The following is a 14,979-nucleotide window of genomic DNA, read 5'->3' as shown; positions in this document are numbered from 1 at the left end:
CTGGCTCAGTCCCACAGAGAACACGGATCATTTATGGAGAATTACAACTCTACAGGTCCTGGAATATGAGATTTTTAATTCCTTCCAAAATTCCTGTTTGTTTTCTTGTAACCTGTGGATTTTCTTGTTATTCCTGTAAATAATCTCCAGCTCCCGAGGGTGCCATGTAACTCACAATAAATCAGGACACAGGTTTTATTCTTCATTTGATTGATGTTCAGTCTCTACCTACAGTCAAATTTATCACTTGATAGATGGCAGAGATTGGAAAATAAGGCTTGTTTGGGACTAGCCCTATTTTGGGATTAATCCTATATTTTCAAGCACAACACACAATATAGAGGGGTTAGGCACAGGCTTAGGAATCAAAACTGATACCAGAGTTTTAATTTTATTTTCATCCTTAACAGATAACAAATTCAGACCACAACAAGCAATATCAAGAGCTGCTAAATTAACAAAAATCACACTTTTAGTTTCATGAGACTTTGATAAAATTCAGACAACATTGGTTTCCCTAATTTTCTTGATGTGGGTGTTCACAGAGCCCCCAGTGATGCCAGTATGAAACAGGGGATTGTGATAAATGGTCTGTACAACTGTAAAAATGAACAAACCCGCTTTCTCGGGCTGTTTCTTAGCAGTTTATCTCACTATTTTTATTAAAAAAGAAAAAGCTTTTTTTTTTTCCTTGGGAGTCCTTATTTCCAACATTGGTGGTGACTGAATTCCCGTGGCAAGTCCACTGCTGGCCCTGGCCAGGCTCTGTCCAGCTGAGTGACCACGGCCCGGCCCCCACATGTGGTTGTACTCCTGGGGAGCTGGAAGGCTCTTCCTGATCAGTCACGGATTTGTGCAACGGGGAACTTCCAATTTTCCAAATATTTGCGGTTGCATAAGATATTCCAGAGTTGCTGGCCATGAGCTGTAATCCAGTAAATCAGTGTCTGGTTAAAAATGTGACTGATAATGACTGGGAGAGATATTTTTGGTGCAGTGATTTGCTCTACCAGGAATGATGCTCGGCAGGTTCCAGTGGAATTGAGCTCGATCTCAAAGTGCCTCCGTGGGTCCCGTAGGATCCCAGGTTTCACCGCCCTCCCTCCTTGCAGCCACGTGGAAAACACACCCAGAGCCTGGTCCCTGCAAGGTCTGAGTGTGTCCCAAGGGTGCCACACTTTGGGAGGGTGCTCATCAGGCAGATTCAGAAATATCAATTTGTCTCTGTGAGAGGTCAGCATGGCATGAGAGCAGCTGCTTGATCCAGGTTATCTGAGGGTTATTTCCATTTTCTTTTCCTTCACCTCCAGCTTTTATCCTTCCAAAAGGAAAGAAATAAAGTCTAAGAAATAAAAAGGATTTGGGTGGTGTTTTCAAGCAGTCATGTGCCACCAAGGCCACCTCAGAGCAGACCGGGCTCCCTGGCCCTTCTGGCATAGGAATATTTTCCATATCCACAACGGTGACTCAGCTGATTCACTCACACTATAAAATAGATGGGTTTGTCAAGATATTAAAATTAATGTGCCCCAAAAAGCAGCTAACCTGCACTCTACACTCGCAGCGTCCTTTGTAAAACAGCCACTAACAGGGGGTGAGTGGCAGAACTCGAGAGAATAAATCAGATTAATCAATATGATTTATTAAATGTGAAACTGGGAAAACTGAGGTCGATATTTCAAGCAAGCCCATGTGCCTGTCAATACAATTCCATCACGTACTGCTTTGTATTTCTTGCCACAAATATTATAGGAAAACTCGTGGCCATTTCTAAGTTCACAATTCTTTGGACTTAGTGGGCAAATACAAACAGCACCTCAGGATTACCGTGCTATTTTTAAATGGGAACAGGGAGAAAAACAAAGGGTTTTTTTAAGAAGATGAAACTTGCTGAACAATCTCAGCTATTAGTCATTTGACCTTTCGCAAGAGGAGTTTGAAGTTATTTGGGAATATCTGAGCCTGTTTATAGCACTCGCCATGTAAAATCCGCCATCCCAGAGGTGCCGTGTCCGTACCCAGCGCCAGGACGTGGGATGGGCTTGGTGCTCAGACACAGGGGTGGATTTAAAATCCAAGGAGACAAAATATCTGGCAATAATATTTTTAATCAAAGTGCAGTTTACTCTCTGGTTTCACCCAAATTTAATCCATCTATTGGAGAAGCCAAAGGCATAGAGGGAGCATCGGATGTCGCTTTTTGAGATGGAAGTGCCTCGGTTTACATTTGATCTGCTGAGGTTGGGGCTGTAATTAGATGATAATTTGTATCACAATTATGCAAAGCAAACGAGGATTGGATAGCAAGATAGAGAGAACAAATAAGCACCCAGACCATTTGAAATGCATCCAGTATGGAAACCATGTCCATGTGTGGCTGGGGCCGGGGACATGTTGTTCCAATAAAGCTGCAGAAAGGGAAAAGGCCGGGATCGGTTCCTCCAAAAGTTTCAAATGCTCATGTTTACAAATTTGTATTGCACATTAATATGTAAACACAGCCTATTGGAAACAGATGAGGCCACAATATTTACGTGCCCTTTCCTCTTTGTTTTGGGTGTCTGGTTGTCCCCCAGAACACACAACATCTGCGGTGACTCATAAAACTCAGCTCAGGAAGCTAAAGGAGAGGTTCAGATAATTGTAAAATCGTTGGTGCCATGGTGACTTGCCCATGCCAGATGGATTTTGGGTTCCGGGTGCAGGGGGATGCGTTCACAACTCCTGTAGGGTTGTGCTACGAGCACTCGGTGACTGGAGCTGCACTTTGCAGTGCCACAAGTGAAGCCTCATTCCTTGACATTTTCTGGATGAATTTTATAATTTTCTTTACTGCTGTGTCACTTGGAGCTATGACAGGAACCATGGCATTTCTTGGAACATGCAGGAACACCATCCATGCCTGCTCCGTGCTCCACCAACCCTGCACCCACTGGGAAAAACAGCTTTTAAAACATCAAGAATGATTTTTTTATAAATTAATTTCCAAAAGGAAAAAGAAAAGCACCTTCCTCACAACGTAAATAAAATCTTTGCCTTGTTAATCACCTTTTTTTTCACTGGTTTATATGCATTTTGGGATGCAAACTCCAGGCATCCCTTTCCATGGCATCCCAGACTGCCGGCCCTGGGGAGTGAATGCCGATGGATGCAGCAGTTGAGGCTGCTGGGAACTGCAGGGGCTGAGAGGACTTTTGCAGATGTTGGGAATTGCCCTGCAAAATGTTTGTGCTTAATAGAGCTCTGGTCTCCCCAGGCTCGTGGATTTTCTTAATGTTGCAGTTATTTATAAAGCCATTTCTCTGCTGTGTCCTTTTGGTGACATTCCCAAGAAGGACCTATCGTCTACTTCCATCCATCAAACCATTTCCTTCCAGACTGCTGCTCCTAACGCACCAAGTTTTCAGTTTATTGTAGCAATTAAGTACAAGAAGGAGTCCAGGTTTTGAGAAGGACCCCTTGAGCTTATAAATCAAACAACACAAAGCAGCAAGTAAAAGTCAAGACCTTTCTGGAGAGGGAAACACCAGAAACAGGGAGAAAACATCAGAAAAATAATTTTGGCTGCCTAAGGAGGCAGATCTTGAACCAGAGAAGGGGGCAGGAGCTCAGGATGGCTTCTGCCTCTCTGCAGTCTGAAGATACATTGGACACATTTTGCAGATATTTTCAGCTATTTTCTCTTATTTCAAAAGCCTTGCCTTTTCTGGTTTTCAGAGAATGGTGTTTTGGAGAAATTCACTTTTTCCTTCTTGGCGCTGGCTCCAGATCTCACCTCGGAGCTGGGTCCCAGCTCCAACAATTTCCTCGGGGCCCTGCCCAGCAGCTGGGAACACTTAACAGCTCATCCGCCTGCTCTGCTCACCTGCCTGAGGAGCCCTGACAGGTCCATCTGCTTCCAGTCAGGCCTCAAATAAAACCTTCGGCTCCGAGGGGAAGAAACGAGTCAGAGACTTGTGTGGTGACTCAGAGTTACTCCTGAAATTGCTCAGCTGATGCTCCAAGGGATGGATTCTGCCCTCAACTCCTGGTCCATCTGAGTAAGCTGCTGCATCCCTTGCCCCTGGACCTGCAGCCTGAAACCAGCAGAAATATCCTTTTTTTGGCAGGTTTGGGTGGATATTAAACACTGAACCACGATCCTGCTGTGCCCACATCACTTCAAGCACTCGGTGGTTTAAACCATCACACGTTGCTTTAACCACCAGTTAAGGTGGTTTAAGGCAGTTTGATGAATTTTGGGGTTGGGGCTGCATTTCGTGTGAGTTTTCAATCCCAGGACAAAATGATGTGATCCAGGAGACTGGATTGGTTTTTTCTCAAAAGCACCACAATACCCTCTGTGCTGAGTGCTTTTTAAACTTAAAAAAGAGCATAAAACCAAATACAAAGCAATGTTTCAAGTGCTAAGTGACTAACATCCATATAATAGTGGATTATTATTATTATTACTGCTACTACTACTATTACTAATATTATTATTAAATGTCATGCAATGAAACGCAAGGAGTGGAGGCTCCTGTGCCCTCCGAAGCTGTGGGGACAATTAAAGGCACCTTCAAGTTAATCCAATAAGGTCCCATCCTCTCACAGGACTTGAGATTTCGGATCGGAATTAGGGATTTTTCTCCCTGCAATGAAACCATTTCACATGTCTATCCCTAGAAATATTCAACTAGGTTTGAGCACCACTGCCTGTGCAAAATAAACTAATTTTACGACAATAGCTTCATTTCTTGCAGAAACCATTGTGTCTGGAAGTGTTAATAAACCTAAAGATGAGAATGCACAGTCTTCAAAAAATTTGATTATCAACAATTTTTCTTCCATGGAGGGCAATAAATGTTGAATATCCAGCTGTCTCACTCAGGACATGCAGGTACCACATGTCTCCCTTCACCAGCAACACTTTTAGCTCCAGCCCTTTGCTGAATTCTTCCTTTATGTTCATTAAAGGTCGTACTGTAAAATTAATCAAAGTCGATATGCTATTTCCTGTATCGTATTTCTTCTAACGTTATCAATATTGCTAATAAAAATAGAGATTGGAACAGTATGTTGTAATGTCCAGGATATAAGCCAGATCCTGCTGCAGCTCAAATAAATATGAATTTGGCCTTTGGCTTTCATAAAAGCAGAATAATGTCTCTATCTGGGCTCCTCTAACGGGTAACATCAGCCCCCTTTGCTTCACTTCTCAGAATTCCCAGAATTTGAGAATCTAGGTTGGTAGAAGAAATACAACTCTGTGTCCTGGAGATTTTAGAGATTAAGCCAAATCAGTGTAAAGCAGAGCCCAAAACTTCATTCCCAGCTGAAACAAAATCTGGCATTTCCAAAGCCTTCGTGCTTTGAAAGTGCTGACACTTTCCTCGTTGGCCCTTGGAACTGCAAATGAGGAGCTCTTGAGGGACAGAATGGGAAGGAGAGCTCATATGGATCTGGTCAGGTCTGGGTACTCCTTTCCTGCTGCTGTTCTTCCTTCCCAAGACAATATCCCCTCTTTCTGAGGTGTTTTTTTGGTCAAATTTTTGGTTAAAAAATTAGGAAGGAATTCTTCTCTGTGAGGGTGGGGAGGCTCTGGCACAGGGTGCCCAGGGAAGCTGTGGCTGCCCCATCCCTGGAGGTGTCCAGGGCAGGTTGGACAGGGCTTGGAGCAGCCTGGGCTAGTGGAAGGTGTCTCTGCCCATGGCAGGGGACGGGACTTCATGGGCTTTAAGGTCCTTCCACCTTAAAGCATTCCATGATTCCATGAAATGGGTTTGGGTGGTGTTTGAGCTGTGCGTGCCAGTGAGGATTCTTCCCCTATGTCCAGCTCCTCTCGCCACCTTGAAGATCCTGTGGAGAGTCAGGATGAAGGATCCATCTGGGAATGCACAGCTTTAGCTCCTGCCCCTGGGAGTCTGTCTCCAGGTCCTGCTGGTGAGACAGCCAGAGCACCCTGCTCCAAACCAGAGCCTCCCAAATGACCAAATATCACTTATTTTTTAACTGGTTTGGAGTATCACTCATGCATCTGGAGCCACAAGCCTTAACGAGCCATAAAAAGGAGGAATTTTGCTGGGTAGGTCTCCTGGACACAGAACAGAGCAGAAGATGGAAATGAGATCCAGCTCTGCCCAAGCCAAAACTTTCCAGAGGCGATGGTGAGTGTCTCTGTTGGCCATCCTGCATTGGGCTCGTGGGGCAGGGATGCTCCTGCACCCCCTGACTTCTTCCATCACCCTGCATCAGATCCAGACCATGCTCAGCTCCTGGGAAAACTGTCTCAGAGAATTTGGAAGCTTCAGCGTCTCCTTGGGGTTGCATCCCTTACCACATGGCTTGGAGGCAGCAGGAATTGGTCCATGCTCTCCCTGTGGATTTGCCTCTCAGCAGGTGAAAACAGGGATCTGTTCCTCAGCTTAAAAAACAAAACAAAACAAAAAAAAATGAATGAAAACCTCTCTGGGGTGGAGAAAAGTGTTTCATTTGCAGAAATTTGGCTTGGCCAGTTTGGATCCTGGCATTACTGCCCCAGCAGCCACGTGATCCCAGCGCCAGCCCCCATATTTTAATTCCTCTCTTTTTTTCCTTAAAATAGGACACACCTGTAAGGAAGGCGAGTTTCTTCAAGACATTCCTGATCTGGAGCATATTAAACTGATATTTTTGTTTTGTATTTTGGATGATTTGCTCCAGTGATAACATAATAGCATGATATTTAGCCTGGGACTGATTAAAACATTTCTTTTGATCAGCGCAGCAGATTGGAACAGTTGTTTATTACTGGACAAAGCTTGGAGAAAAGGAATTAAGAAAAAAGAGCTGAAAAAAGAAACGGCTCTGGGTGGCTGTTGGGTTTGGTTTGTGCTGGGATATTTCCTTTGCTTTGGGAAAATTCTCTGTTCCAGCCGGGGTTTGGGAAGTGAGAGAAGGGAAGGATGATCCATCACGCTGATGGACAACGGCTGAAAAGCCGGGCACTGGCTGTTAAAACCACACGTGTGGGGAATAAAAGTCATTTCTCCCTCTCAGGACACACCGGTGGCCCAGATCATCACTGATGAATTTCTACATCCAAATTTAGCATTTCCTAGGAGGAAACTTCTCAGCTACATCAATCACTGCACACTTCAAAGCTGCCTATGTTTTAAAATATAAGATTTAACTTAAAAACCCTTTTATTTTGCTTTCCTGACCAAATGCAGAGTTGTTTTGTTACAAACCTACAACATCTGAATGTAAACGTGTTATTCTGGTATAGTTCCAGCTCCTCTAAAGGCTTTTAAGGCTATAGATTTTAATTACATGAATATTTTTAATAAAATCCCTTTTTTAACTGCTGGCAAGACTGTAAGGGAAAAAACAATAATATCTGGCTCTGTCTCTCTGACAGAATAATTCTTCAAGTTGCATTTGCCACATCCCCGCAGCTGTGACCAATAATCCTCTGTCTTTATGATTCTCCTCCGATATGAAATTAAAATGAACTGGAAATGTTTATGCTGCAAATGGTGTGCAACACATTAAACAGATAATGCCAGTGAAGGGTTTGCTTCTAACAGGGGTCCCTCCTCCACAGAGCCCCTCTGTAACTTAATCCCCCCTTTTCCCAGGCAGCAGAAATTGCTGCTCCGCAGAAAGCCTCGGACACATCACAATATCTTCATTAAAGGGGAATTACTTCCATCTCACCATTCCCAGGTGCCACTGAAAGCAGGGCTTTGTTTCATGTGGCCCATTGCAATTCCTGTGTTTATAGCAGTAGATTCCTTGGCTTCATGGGACATTTGGAGATAAATCTATTTTGGGTCCTGTTTGCTTCCCCTGGCCTTTTCCCTGCAGCATGTTTATAGCTGCATATTAATTCCTCAGTCATGCCTTTGGAATTTTTCACTGCTTACAATAAAAAAAATAAATAAAAAGAGGCCTCATCCTATTTAATCATCTCAGCCTGATATATTTTTTGCTGGTTTGCACCGATCGATACATTGGGCTGAATCAAATTCTTGTTGTTAATTCTGAGGGGCTCCATTCCCAAGGCCTGCACCTGCCCCATGTTTTCCTTGCAAGGGGACGCCTCTCCCCAGCTCCCAGGGTGACTCCCTGGTGTGTGTACAAAGGGATCCTGGGATGTGGAGAGCCTGGGGCTGGGGAGCTGAGAGCTGCACCCTGGTCATTTGTGTCACGTGTGTCCCACAGCCAGACACTGTGTCAGTGACAAGGGACGGGAAGGAGCTTGTCCTTGATTGGGGAATTTTTCCAGCACAACCAAAGGGATTTCCACATCCTGCTGCTTCCTGGAAACCACCACCACAGGATGGTTTGGGTTGAACCATAAAGCCCATGCAGTTCCATCCCCTGCCGTGGGCAGGGACACCTTCCACTGTCCCAGGTTGCTCCAAACCCCATCCAGCCTGGCCTTGGACACTTCCAGGGATGGGGCAGCCACAGCTGCTCTGGGCACCCTGTGCCAGGGCCGCCCCACCCTCATCTCTGCTCAGAAATATGATTTGTGCTATGTGGCTCTGACTTGAGGATTGGAAAGTCCCATCAACTTTGCTTTAATATTTCAAAGTGTTGGGAATCATCACTAATTGTTCCTCCAGAGAAACCCAACCCCTCTAGACAGCACTGGCAGAACAAAAAATTTAGATTTATAGGAGCACATTGTCATTTTGGGTTGGGCAGAGCTTATCCCACACTCTCTGTACAGCAGCATAAATCTGGCCGTGGAGGGAAGGAAGGGAATGGCAGCACGAGCTGTCAGCAGCTCCCTGGGATCTGACAGAGTCCAGCAAACACTCCCCCCATCCTGACCCTGCCTGTCAATCAGCTTTTGGGGAGAAGCCCCTTCCCACCCTCCCCTCGGCCCTTCGGCGAGGAGCAGCAGCCAGCTCCAATTTGGAGTAGCTGTCATTTATCATTATTTCGGGGGGGAAGGGGCCGGGAAGGTTCTCCTCACCCCGAAGGTGCAGGCAGAGCAGAATTTGAGATGATGGGTGGGGATTTCCACCGGCACAAATGGGAATAAGACTCGGAGCTTTCCAGGCTGCACCAAAAATAGCGGCCCAATTTCAATCTCAATTAGAGCTCGGTAACCCTGGAGTATAATTCAGGAGTCAGCTTCTAATATTTCAATTCAGGATGAAGAATAATATTCCACTTCCCCCTCTGCAGCCCGAGCGATTTTCATTTCATAGGGGCTAATCTTGACTCCAACATGTGTTTCAGTGAGATGCTCGAGGATATGAGTGTGCTAAAGAAAATATGGGGAAAAGTTGTGTAGAAAAGGCTGTGCAAAGGTCTGTGGAGGAGTCAGCTCCTTAGAATCACGGAATCATGGAATGGTTTGGGTTGGAAGGGATGGTAAAGCCCATCTGGTTCCACTATCCCAGGGTGCTCCAAGCCCCATCCAACCCGGCCTTGGACAGTTCCAGGGATCCAGGGGCAGCCACAGCTTCTCTGGGCACCCTGTACCAGGGCCTACTCACCCTCACAGGGAGGAATTTATTCTCAAAATCTGATCTAAAACTCCCCTTTTTCAGTTTAAAGCCTACCATTTATTTTTTTGGATGTCCCTATTACTACAGAGCTCCCACCAACAAGCCTTATGGAAAAGAAAAAAAATGCAAAAGCTCTCTCAGATTTATTCTTTATTTTGGAAAACATTCTTTTTCCAAGGCTTCCAATCAGTATTATTCTAATAATAAATTCCTCTAAGAATTAACATTTTAAAATTTCTGCCTGAAGAATATTTTGCATTTTAGAGAGTGAGTCTCAATCTGATTTCATTCTGATGACAAAGGAAATTAGCTTTAATATTCAAATTATTATTTAGGAAATATCATATTTATCACCTACATGCTTCACCCATGAGCACCTTTTTAGCATTTGAAAGTAGAGTTGTGTGAAGGGATTGATCCCTTGGGTAGGAAGACGGGGGAAAAACATACGTGTTTTTGCAAGGGCAAAACACAGATTTTCCAGCCCTTTTGCATTCTGTCACTGGAAATTGCTGGGGTAGAAAAGCTCCTTCAGAGTTTTTGCCCCCCGCCGGGGACTTTGCCTCAGCTTTGGCTCATCCCTCCAAACGACAAGGCCGGCACGTTGGTGAGTGCCCCTTCCCTGCACCGCCGGCGCTCACCCTCTGCCGTAGGAATTATTTCTTTGTTACTTAATCATCTGTAATTATCTCCTGGAGTAAATTCTGTTGGTGCATCAATTTTCAAACACAACAGTCATTTTTATCAGTCATGTTTATTTAATTTTAGCTGATTAGCACAGAACCTAACAAGTGGCTTAGACTAACAGTGTGTCACTGCCCAAGTATTTTGTAGGTAACAAGAAGACATGGAATAGTGCACATGTTGCTTTGTCTGCATTAATCTATTTACATTGTAATTCTTCAACTGTTTTTAATGGCTGGTTCAGCTGGAAGCAATTAGTTGTCTAAATTAAAGCCACATTTCTCACTTAGTGCACTGGGAAGGTTTTTTTGCCGTTGTCTTTTCTTTGCTTTTTGTTTTCCAAATCAAGATCGATACCGTTCGAAAATGCATGAAATCTTATTGAGGGGATTGATCTGGGTGTTTGAAGCTGTGTTCCTGTGTGTTTGTCTGGAAGCCAAAGTTTTGGATGGGCCAGGGAATGGTGTGTTTGGGGGTGCACCCTGGAGCAGGGCTGTCAGCACAGCAGCAGCAGCCAGGCCTCGGAGTGAGACCCCGGGGCAGCTCCGAGAGGAGTGGAGCAAAGCCAGGAGAAGAGAAAGCACTGGATCCTCTGGGCTGTCCTGCAGGGGCAGGAGCCAGTGGTTTATACATTAATTAAATTAAAAAATAGGTTTGTGTTAAGTACAATGTAATTTATGCAGCACTTCAGAGCACAGTGTCAGTGCGCGTAGGATCCCACCCTTTTTTTATTTTACAGGCTAAAATGTCACATTTTTAAAGCAGGCTCCATGAAATATTTGGAGTTAGGCTGGTGTTGCTCCACCCCATCTCTGCTCATCTCATTCTATAACTTGATGACATTACAGTTCAATGTCTCCCATGACATTTGGACTTTTTATGCACTTTGACATGCACAAAGTCAATGACTTCTGGAGGCAGGGAAAGAAAAACCCCACTGTGCCTTCCCTGGACTTCAGAACACCCTATAAAGTGGTACCCAATGCACCAGCCTGGGAAGGAGGACACCCCTACAGAAAAGAAGGATTTAAGTCGCTGTGTCCCAATGCACCTCCAGGGGCCATTGGACAGGCTGCAGTTCGAGCATCATTGAAATTGACACGTTTCATTTTCATTTTGGTAAAAAATTAATTTAAAAAAACATGTGGCCTAGTCCGGACTGGATCTTCGCTTAAGTCGATATTCCAATAAATAAGGTTTGGTCCAGATTTCCTCCTGAGGAAGGGTTAGGGGGTGATCCAGCAAAACAGGGTGAAGGGAAGGAAGGCTATCACCCTGTTTGCTGCTCTTCTCCTCACCTCCAAACCCTAAAGCCCCAATGGGGAGTTCTCTGCCTTCTCCAGTTTGTGCAAAGCCAGGAGCCCCTCAGATGTGTGTGTGTGTGTGTGTTCCTCTCTCTCCTCACACATTATGTGTGCTCCTTCTCCCTCAGACATTGAGTGTGTGCTCCCTCTTCCCCAGACATGGTGTGTGTGTGCTCCTGCTCCCTCAGACATTGAGTGTGCGCTCCTGCTCCCTCAGACATGGTGACTGTGTGCTCCCGCTCCCTCAGACATGGTGTGTGTGTGCTCCTTCTCCCCAGACATGGTGTGTGTGTGCTCCTGCTCCCTCAGACATGGTGACTGTGTGCTCCCGCTCCCTCAGACATGGTGTGTGTGTGCTCCCTCTCCCTCAGACATGGTGACTGTGTGCTCCTGCTCCCTCAGACATGGTGAGTGTGTGCTCCTGCTCCCTCAGACATGGTGACTGTGTGCTCCCTCTCCCTCAGACATGGTGTGTGTGTGCTCCCTCTCCCTCAGACACACGTGTGCTCCTTCTCCAGCCCATCCCAGCTGTCCCTCATTACATGCTCCGCCTGAGCCCCACGCAGGGTCGGGTTGCGCCGAGGCAAAGGTCAGAGGAACCTCCAGCCTGCATTTTGCCATCGCTTGATTATTCAGATAACAAACAACCTAAAGACTGACGGGGCTTCTCTGCGCCCGCAGACAGGGCCCGATCACTGTAGCAAAAGAAAAAGGGCATTTCTAATTCCTCCTGGCTTCCCTCTATCCTGAATCTCCCAAAAGTAATTCAGTGAGCAGATGGTGTTTGTGGGGCTGGTGCTCGGGCGCAGACTCCTCGCTCTGCCACGTCCTGCATTTAATATACTGCCCAGCATTAATCAAGCAGTTTAGAAGCATCCTGTATCAGTTGTGCAAAACAGGGCTTATATGATTTACTGTTGGATTCTTTCAGCTCCTGTTGGGCTCCTGTTTTTCTTTCATGTGGGGAGCAGGGGTCAGCGGCGGCAGGAGATCCGTGCTTTCACTCGGCCAACATTTGCTGCTGTCATTCCGAGCCCGCTCCGGTCCCCGCCGAGCGACGGATGTGTTCATGCTCCCAGCCCTGGATGCTAATTGATTTTAGGGAGCCCATTCATCAGTTAAATTTAGTAGATCACCCACCAGGTTTGCTGTTCACTGTCAAAGGTAATTCAATTAAAACTCCACAAGTGTGACTAACCAGTGGATGGTAAATATGTTCACCAGCTGTGTTTGCTGGGCCTTCTCCACCCTATTGTGTCTGTGCCTGGTGGAGGATGTGCCCGAGCCCTATAGCTTGGCTGATTAATGTATACAACAAATCTGCAGCGTTGCCAAAAAATTAAGCACAAATGCCACCTTTGGGATGGGAATGTCTGAATGTAAGAGCTTCAGAGAAGAGAAATCCTCAGAGAAGAGAAATCCTCAGAGAAGAGAAATCCTCAGGTGTGTTCAAGGCAGCAGTGCTACAGGGGTTGAATTAACTCAGGTCTTGGGTTTTTAAAATAAGCTTCCAAGGAATTTAATTAGGATTTTTGGTTTTGAAAATAACTTCCAAAGAATCCAATTTGGATTTAAAATCCATGGACAGTTTGGTTTCTCCTCATTCACTCCCACTTAGCCCTCAGCCATCAGTCAGAGTTGATGTGAAACCATCCAGTGTGGTTATTTTCATCACTAAAGCCACGGATAAATCAGGGATGCATCACAGGAGCTCATGGAAAGATGTTTCTATTAAACCCTGAGGTTGGGGAACCTTGCTGGACCCTCTGCCTGACCAACTGAGCTTTGAGTCTGCTGCCTGCTGCCATCGGGCACTCAGATGTGGTTTGGTAGTAATTAAGTGCATCGTTAGCGATCCCATTGCACACCACGGGACAAAATGGTGCGTCTGCTTAATAGATTAAAGGAAAACATTCTCTGAAAAGCACAGGTAAACAAGACACTCATCCCTCAACCTTTCACCCTGGAGGACCAAGGTTCACATCCCACTGGAGCACAAATAAATAGGGACTGGACTCCCCTGGCTCGCTGCTGGGGTTTTATAGTCATGGTGAGACTATTTTGGAGCATGACAGTTGGTGGGATGGGAGAGGATGAATGGGATGCAGGCTTGGAAGGGGCTCGGAGCAGAGAAATTCTTTAAATCCCTGCCCATCCAGAAAGTGACATGGATTTACTTACAGTCAATACTTAGAGTGGCTGCCTAAAATTCTTCTTAAAAATTAATTAGGCAGCAACGTGGAGTTTCCAGGAGCTTCCACTGCACAGATCCCATTCCAGCAGCCCCTTCTGCAAGGGCAGAAGCCCACACAACACTGAGATTTCCTGATTTCCCTGTGGCTGTAGGAAATAAATGAGCTGGAACGACTCTGCAAACCACCGGCCTTCCTGCACATCTCTGTAGTGCAGGAGGAGGAAAACCTGTGTGGTAAAGAGTACCCTGAGAAAACAGCCAGATTTCCCAAACATCCCCATAAACCTTAATGAAGAGCTTGGGAATATCTGGTTTATTTATTACTCCAACCACAGGCAAAAAAAACTTCAGCAAAAGCATTAAATTTGGAAAAGAACCTGGGATGTTCCATATTTGCTGCTTTAAACTCACTACACACCAGACAACTTGGGGTTTGGTGAGTATTAATCTTTGTATTTCTAAAATATTTGGATGAAAAAATTGTTATTGTTAAACGTAATAATTACCACTAGTAAATTATTAGTTCTACTCTCTTTGCACATAAAACTACTCTACAAAAAATGTTATAATTTCACATTTTACATGGAAATATGAAGATTTTAAGCAGTGGTCAAATACTTACAGAGAGGTAACTGGATAAGGAATGGCTTTGATATACAGCTGCTCCCAGGAATTCTCTTTTTGTTGGTGCTGTTGAATCTCTCCCTTCTTCTGGCATTATTAAATAAAGGCACCTGCTCTACAAATCAGCAGAAATCTGGAAAATCATTATCACTCCAACACGGAAACGATGCCCATCATGACAGAACAAATGGGGAATGGAGCCTACACAGGACTTTAAAAAAGGGCTCTATTTGTCAAATTACCAGAGGAAAAGTTGATCTTACTGTTATGGACTTTATCCACTTCCAGGTCACATCAATTAGTCACAGCAGGCTCGTGGAGACTGGAACTAATTTACAACACTCTGAACAGGCCCGCCAGCTTCTCCGATGGATTTCCAGGCAAATATTGGGACTTCAGATGGAACTGGGGACTGAAAAACCACCAGCAACAGAAATCCAGCTTAATGCTTCCAGTAATGACCCATTTTGCACCATGAGAAACAAAACTTTGATTGTGATAAGAATAAAGGGAAATATCTCCTGGAGAGACCCCAGGGTTATGTTTAGCTAATCTTTGAAAAAAAGAAAGGAGTCACAAAAGGTTTAGTAAAAAATACTGAGCATCTTTAAAGGAAGTTTTCAAATGCTTTCCTGCCTCTGACAGCTCATTTTGACAGAAATTGATTGTGATAAAGAATTATGAA

Source organism: Motacilla alba, chromosome 4A (genome assembly GCF_015832195.1).
Source record: "Motacilla alba alba isolate MOTALB_02 chromosome 4A, Motacilla_alba_V1.0_pri, whole genome shotgun sequence".
In the NCBI taxonomy this organism is placed as follows: domain Eukaryota; kingdom Metazoa; phylum Chordata; class Aves; order Passeriformes; family Motacillidae; genus Motacilla; species Motacilla alba.
Note: the sequence above shows the minus strand (reverse complement) of the source record.